This window comes from Sinocyclocheilus grahami, unplaced genomic scaffold (genome assembly GCF_001515645.1).
Source record: "Sinocyclocheilus grahami isolate Dianchi unplaced genomic scaffold, SAMN03320097.WGS_v1.1 scaffold2604.1, whole genome shotgun sequence".
Taxonomy (NCBI): Eukaryota; Metazoa; Chordata; class Actinopteri; order Cypriniformes; family Cyprinidae; genus Sinocyclocheilus; species Sinocyclocheilus grahami.
Genome location: NW_015507783.1, coordinates 14891 through 21350, shown reverse-complemented (window position 1 = coordinate 21350; position 6460 = coordinate 14891). Strand labels below are relative to the sequence as shown.

The 6460-nt window shown below is 39.4% G+C and overlaps 1 pseudogene; it reads right to left on the bottom strand.

Moving 5' to 3' along the window:
• Positions 1-222: 222 nt before the first annotated feature.
• Positions 223-6460, bottom strand: part of LOC107575385 (zinc finger protein 729-like) — a 16290-nt pseudogene continuing 10052 nt past the window's right edge.

The window sequence follows — 6460 nt, the reverse complement described above, 5'->3', positions numbered from 1 at the left end:
TCTCTTTCATACTTAACTAGATTTGGCTCTACAGTACATACTCTTTTAGCGCTCGTTAAGTATAAAAGTTGTTGATAAAATATAAAAAGTAAGGATAATGTATTAATAAAAAATGTAACATTTGATAATTCAATTTAATCAGCAAATACAAAAACAAGCTAAGTAAAAGTGAAAACTAACTCTCTCTCCTACTGATTTACAAGTAGGGATGGGTATCAGTAAGGTATTAATATTCTTACAATCCTGCTTATTAAATATATTGAACATAATATGAAACAATTGAACATAATATGAAACCCATAAGAAAGCACAATGATATATCATGAAGCAAAATTATATACAGGAATAAAACCTTTGGACATTGTTCTTTGGGGAGAAACTCCATCTTTGAGTTGATCTGAATCTCAGTTAAATCAGCTGGTTTTGAAGATGAAGATGAACTTTATTCAACTTTAGATATTTTTTTTCTTGTCACTTGTAATAACAGATTTATCCAGTTGAAATTTCACTGCTCGATGCATTATTGTGTCACATTTGGTGAGAATGCAGCATCAGGTCTGAAAGTGCTGGATCTGAAGATGATCTACTTACTGTGAATGTTTTTTGTATGACTGAGTAGAGAAGATGAACGACTGAAACACTTCCCACATGCAGTGCAGTGATACGGTTTCTCTCCAGTGTGGATCTTCTCATGTGTTTTCAGTGTTCCTGACTGATTGAATCTCTTGTCACAGTGTGAACACTTGTAAGGTTTCTCTCCAGTGTGGATCTTCTCATGTGTTTTCAGTGTTCCTGACTGATTGAATCTCTTGTCACAGTGTGAACACTTGTAAGGTTTCTCTCCAGTGTGAATCCTCTCGTGCTGTTTTAAACTGCTCGCTGAAATAAAAGTCTTCTCACACTCAAAGCACATGTACTCTCTCACACCAGTATGTATTTTCTGATGCACTTTTAAATGTTCTGGACGCGAAAAACTCTTTCCACACAAATGACATGAATGTGGCTTCTCCTTTGTATGAACTGTCAGGTGCCGCTTCAGGTGTGAAGCTCTCAAAAATGTTTTCCCGCATTGATCACATGTGTACGGTTTCTCTCCAGTGTGGATGTCCATGTGTACCTTAAGGGCTGATGAGTATGAGAAACTCTTTCCGCACTGATCACAAGTGTATGGTTTCTCTCCAGTATGAACTCTCATATGGTTTGTAAGGTTTGATTTTAGTGAGAATCTCTTCCCGCACTGATCACATGTGTACGGTTTCTCTCCAGTGTGGATCCTCTCATGTGTTTTCAGAGTTGCTGACTGTCTGAATCTCTTGTCACAGTGTGAACACGTGTAAGGTTTCTCTCCAGTGTGGATCCTCTCATGTGTTTTCAGAGTTGCTGACTGTCTGAATCTCTTGTCACAGTGTGAACACGTGTAAGGTTTCTCTCCAGTGTGAATCCTCTCGTGCCATTTTAAATACTTTGCTCTAGTAAAAGTCTTCTCACATTCAAAGCACATGTACTCTCTCACACCAGTATGTACTTTCTGATGCACTTTTAAATGTTCTGGACGCGAAAAACTCTTTCCACACAAATGACATGAATGTGGTTTCTCCTTTGTATGAACTGTCAGGTGCTGTTTCAGGTGTGAAGCTCTCAAAAAATGTTTGTCACATTGATCACATGTGTACGGTTTCTCTCCAGTGTGGTTCATCTCGTGTGTTTTCAGATTTCCTGAATGATTGAATCTCTCGTCACAGTGTGAACACTGATAAGGTTTCTCTCCAGTGTGGTTCATCTCGTGTGTTTTCAGATTTCCTGAATGATTGAATCTCTCGTCACAGTGGGAACACTGATAAGGTTTCTCTCCAGTGTGGATCCTCTCGTGTGTTTTCAGATTTCCTGAATGATTGAATCTCTCGTCACAGTGGGAACACTGATAAGGTTTCTCTCCAGTGTGGATGTCCATGTGTACCTTAAGGGCTGATGAGTATGAGAAACTCTTTCCGCACTGATCACAGGTGAATGGGTTCTCTCCCGTATGAACTCTCATATGGTTTGTAAGGATTGTTTTTAGTGTGAAACTCTTCCCGCACTGATCACATGTGTGCGGTTTCTCTCCAGTGTGGATGTCCATGTGTACCTTAAGGGCTGATGAGTATGAGAAACTCTTTCCGCACTGATCACAGGTGAATGGTTTCTCTCCCGTATGAACTCTCATATGGTTTGTAAGGTTTGTTTTTAGTGTGAAACTCTTCCCGCACTGATCACATGTGTGTGGTTTCTCTCCAGTGTGGATCCTCTCGTGTGTTTTCAGAGTTGCTGACTGTCTGAATCTCTTGTCACAGTGTGAACACGTGTGAGGTTTCTCTCCGGTGTGAATCTCTAGTAAAAGTCTTCTCACACTCAAAGCACATGTACTCTCTCACACCAGTATGTATTTTCTGATGTACTTTTAAATGTTGTAGACGTGAAAAACTCTTTCCACACAAATTACATGAATGTGGTTTCTCCTTTGTATGAACCCTCATATGGTTTGTAAGGTTTGATTTTAGTGAGAATCTCTTCCCGCACGGATCACATGTGTGCGGTTTCTCTCCAGTGTGGATCATCTCATGTGTTTTCAGATTTGCTGACTGACTGAATCTCTTTGTCGACGTGAAAACCTCTTTCCACACAAATGACATGAATGTGGTTTCTCCTTTGTATGAACTGTCAGGTGCTGTTTCAGGTGTGAAGCTCTCAAAAAATTTTTGTCACATTGATCACATGTGTAAGGTTTCTCTCCAGTGTGGTTCATCTCGTGTGTTTTCAGATTTCCTGAATGATTGAATCTCTTGTCACAGTGTGAACACTGATAAGGTTTCTCTCCAGTGTGAATCCTCTCATGCTGTTTTAAACTGCTCGCTGAAATAAAAGTCTTCTCACACTCAAAGCACATGTACTCTCTCACAGCAGTATGTATTTTCTGATGCACTTTTAAATGTTCTGGACGCGAAAAACACTTTCCACACAAATGACATGAATGTGGCTTCTCCTTTGTATGAACTACCAGGTGTTTCTTCAGGTCTGAAGCACACAAAAATGTTTTGTCACATTGATCACATGTGTACGGTTTCTCTCCAGTGTGGATGTCCATGTGATCCTTAAGGGCTGATGAGTATGAGTAACTCTTTCCGCACTGATCACAAGTGAATGGTTTCTCTCCAGTGTGAACTCTCATGTGGTCTGTAAGGCTTGCTTTTAGTGTGAATCTCTTCCCGCACTGATCACATGTGTACGGGTTCTCTCCAGTGTGGATGCTCTCGTGTGTTTTCAGATTTGCTGACTGAATGAATCTCTTGTCACAGTGTGAACACTTGTAAGGTTTCTCTCCCGTGTGGATCCTCTTGTGCCGTTTTAAATACTTTGCTGAAGTAAAAGTCTTTTCACACTCAAAGCACATGTGCTCTCTCACAGCAGTATGTATTTTCTGATGTTCTTTCAAACTTTGTCGACGTGAAAACCTATTTCCACACAAATTACATGAATGTGGCTTCTCCTTTATATGAACTACCAGGTGCTGTTTCAGGTATGAATCTCTAAAAAATGTTTTCCCGCACTGATCACATGCGTACGGTTTCTCTCCAGTGTGGATGTTCATGTGTTTCTTAAGGTTTGCTGAGTGTGAGAAACTCTTCCCGCACTGATCACATGCGTACGGTTTCTCTCCAGTGTGGATGTTCATGTGTTTCTTAAGGTTTGCTGAGTGTGAGAAACTCTTCCCGCACTGATCACATGCGTACGGTTTCTCTCCAGTGTGGATGTTCATGTGTTTCTTAAGGTTTGCTGAGTGTGAGAAACTCTTCCCGCACTGATCACATGCGTACGGTTTCTCTCCAGTGTGGATGTTCATGTGTTTCTTAAGGTTTGCTGAGTGTGAGAAACTCTTCCCGCACTGATCACATGCGTACGGTTTCTCTCCAGTGTGGATGTTCATGTGTTTCTTAAGGTTTGCTGAAGGTGCTGTTTCAGGTATGAAGCTCTAAAAAATGTTTTCCCGCACTGATCACATGCGTACGGTTTCTCTCCAGTGTGGATGTTCATGTGTTTCTTAAGGTTTGCTGAGTGTGAGAAACTCTTCCCGCACTGATCACAAGCGTATGGTTTCTCTCCAGTGTGAACTCTCATGTGAAGCTCAAGAATATGTTTGTATGTGAAACTCTTTCCACACTGAGTGCAGGTGAAAGATTTCTTGGCCCTTTTTTTCTTTAAATCTTTCTGTTTGGGTTTTTCTCCACTTATGACATGATTTTTCTCCTCAGATTCACTCAATTCTTCTTTCTCCTCATTATCTTCAATCAACTCTGAAACAAAGTAAAAACAGTACATTTGTCAGTAACTCGTTAAAAAACATACTAAATTGAAAGGACATAACTATTACAAAATGTTGATCATTTTGATGCAATTTTATAAATTATACATCCCTGAATCTTTCCGTGAATGAGGTACACTGATCTTTAAATGATTACTTTTAAACTATTATGGGCACAAACCTCATGTTTCTATAGGAAGAACTATTAAATATGTTTGATCAACAACATGAAGGATCTGAGGATCGTCAAATACAAACTGTGTGTTGCATTAAGAGAGCGACCATACATTTGTGTTATGTTTTTATTTTCTTGTTTTTACTCATTTATAATCATTTATAAAGTTCCCAGAGAGAACGCCTCTCTTCTCTCTGGGAACACATCACTTCTCTCCGGGACTTTTCCAAACTCCCTGAAAACAGCAGTTGTTAAGCCCCTCCTGAAAAAGAGCAATCTTGATAACACCATATTGAGTAACTACAGACGAGTTGTGTTAGGCTATTTTGATTACCCCATTACAGTCACTTTACAGTCAATGCTATTATAAAAATAGACTTACTTGTAGGTTTAAAATTCTACATGTCACATTGTCCAACTACAAATATTTCTAACATTTACAGATGGAGAATATACCTGTGAAATGTAAGTTATGCATTCAGGAAGGCAGCACATCTCAAACACATTAAACAGCGCCAGTGTCTCTGTCAGCGGCACACACAGCCTTTCTGTCAGAGCATATGACGGCCGAGCCGCTTAAACTAATATGCAAAAACAAAACTAAAAACTATGTCTTACCAGCTTTTAAAGGCCTTAATATGAATATTGTCACATGTTTAGAACAAATTGGATTATGCACTTTCTCCGCAGCAGCTCAGTTGGTGTCCTCCGCTATAGCTATTTTCAGTTGTGCTCGTATCAAACTAATGTATATCGATATAAACGGTATTGCCTCATATCGAATCGCTTATAAAGAAAATATCGATATATCGTAAAAAACTCGATATACCGCCCAGCCCTAGTTCACAACAGTATATTTTGGTCATCCCATTAAAAATAACATTCAGATTGGATCATTTTGGAGCTTTAAAGTGCTGGAAACAGTTGTGTGAAATGTTTGAAAGTCATTGAAAATTGCTTAAAATTGAATTTCTCTCTCAAACGGTTGTACAAACCCTGAAATTAACGATGTAATAACATTCACTATTTCTGCCACAACACCATGGTATAGTTAGCATTACTACTAGGGCTGCCCGTTAATAGTCGACTAACCTAGAAGTCGACCAGAAGAGGCTTGGTCGAACACAATTTTATTTATTAAATCAACAGGTGAAGTCACGCAGTCCGTGACGAACAGATCGTTAGCGGCTGGTCTATGTGGTAATACAGTACATCATGCAGGACATCCAAACACTCGCCTATCATTCATTGACCTCAAATATGACTTATCGTCTGAAGTATCCAAGTATTAGCAACTTTACATATCTGCTCAATCTAATGTTAACGTAGAGAAATGTGCGCTATTCAGTGTCTGTGTGGAGTGTGGAAGCTGAACAGTAGCCTAGCGCTCACTGCAGGACAGATGGAGGCGCCGGTGCGCTCACTCTTAAAATACTCTCATTTTTGCTCATAACAGATTAATTGATTTCGAATATGTAAAGAATCTACATTTATTTGTGTGCACTCACAATAACAACAAAACATTGCACTTTTGTAAAATAATGAAAGCAAACAGGATGCGCTTTCTGCCGTCTCGGTGTCTGTGAACTTGAGCGCGAAACTCCGTTTACTTTCCTTACAGAAAACATATCTATAGATAGCGAGATGTCTGCTTTTCAATTAACCAATTTAAATGGAAAACAAATATTCTCAGATTATGTAATCCATGTGAAACATGCATACAAGCACATCCACTACTGCGGAGATGACGAGTCAGTGTCGCCGACTTCATCTCGCTGAAAACAAAGTACTAGTGTTTCAATACGTTATTAAAATGTTAATGCAGCCTCCTGTTTTTCCCTGACACATTCATAATCAATACTTCTTGCGGTGTGCTGTGGCTAGCTTTATGCGTGCGCTTGAGCGCTTATAGGCTATGTCAGATATTGGAGGCTTATTATAATCAGAAT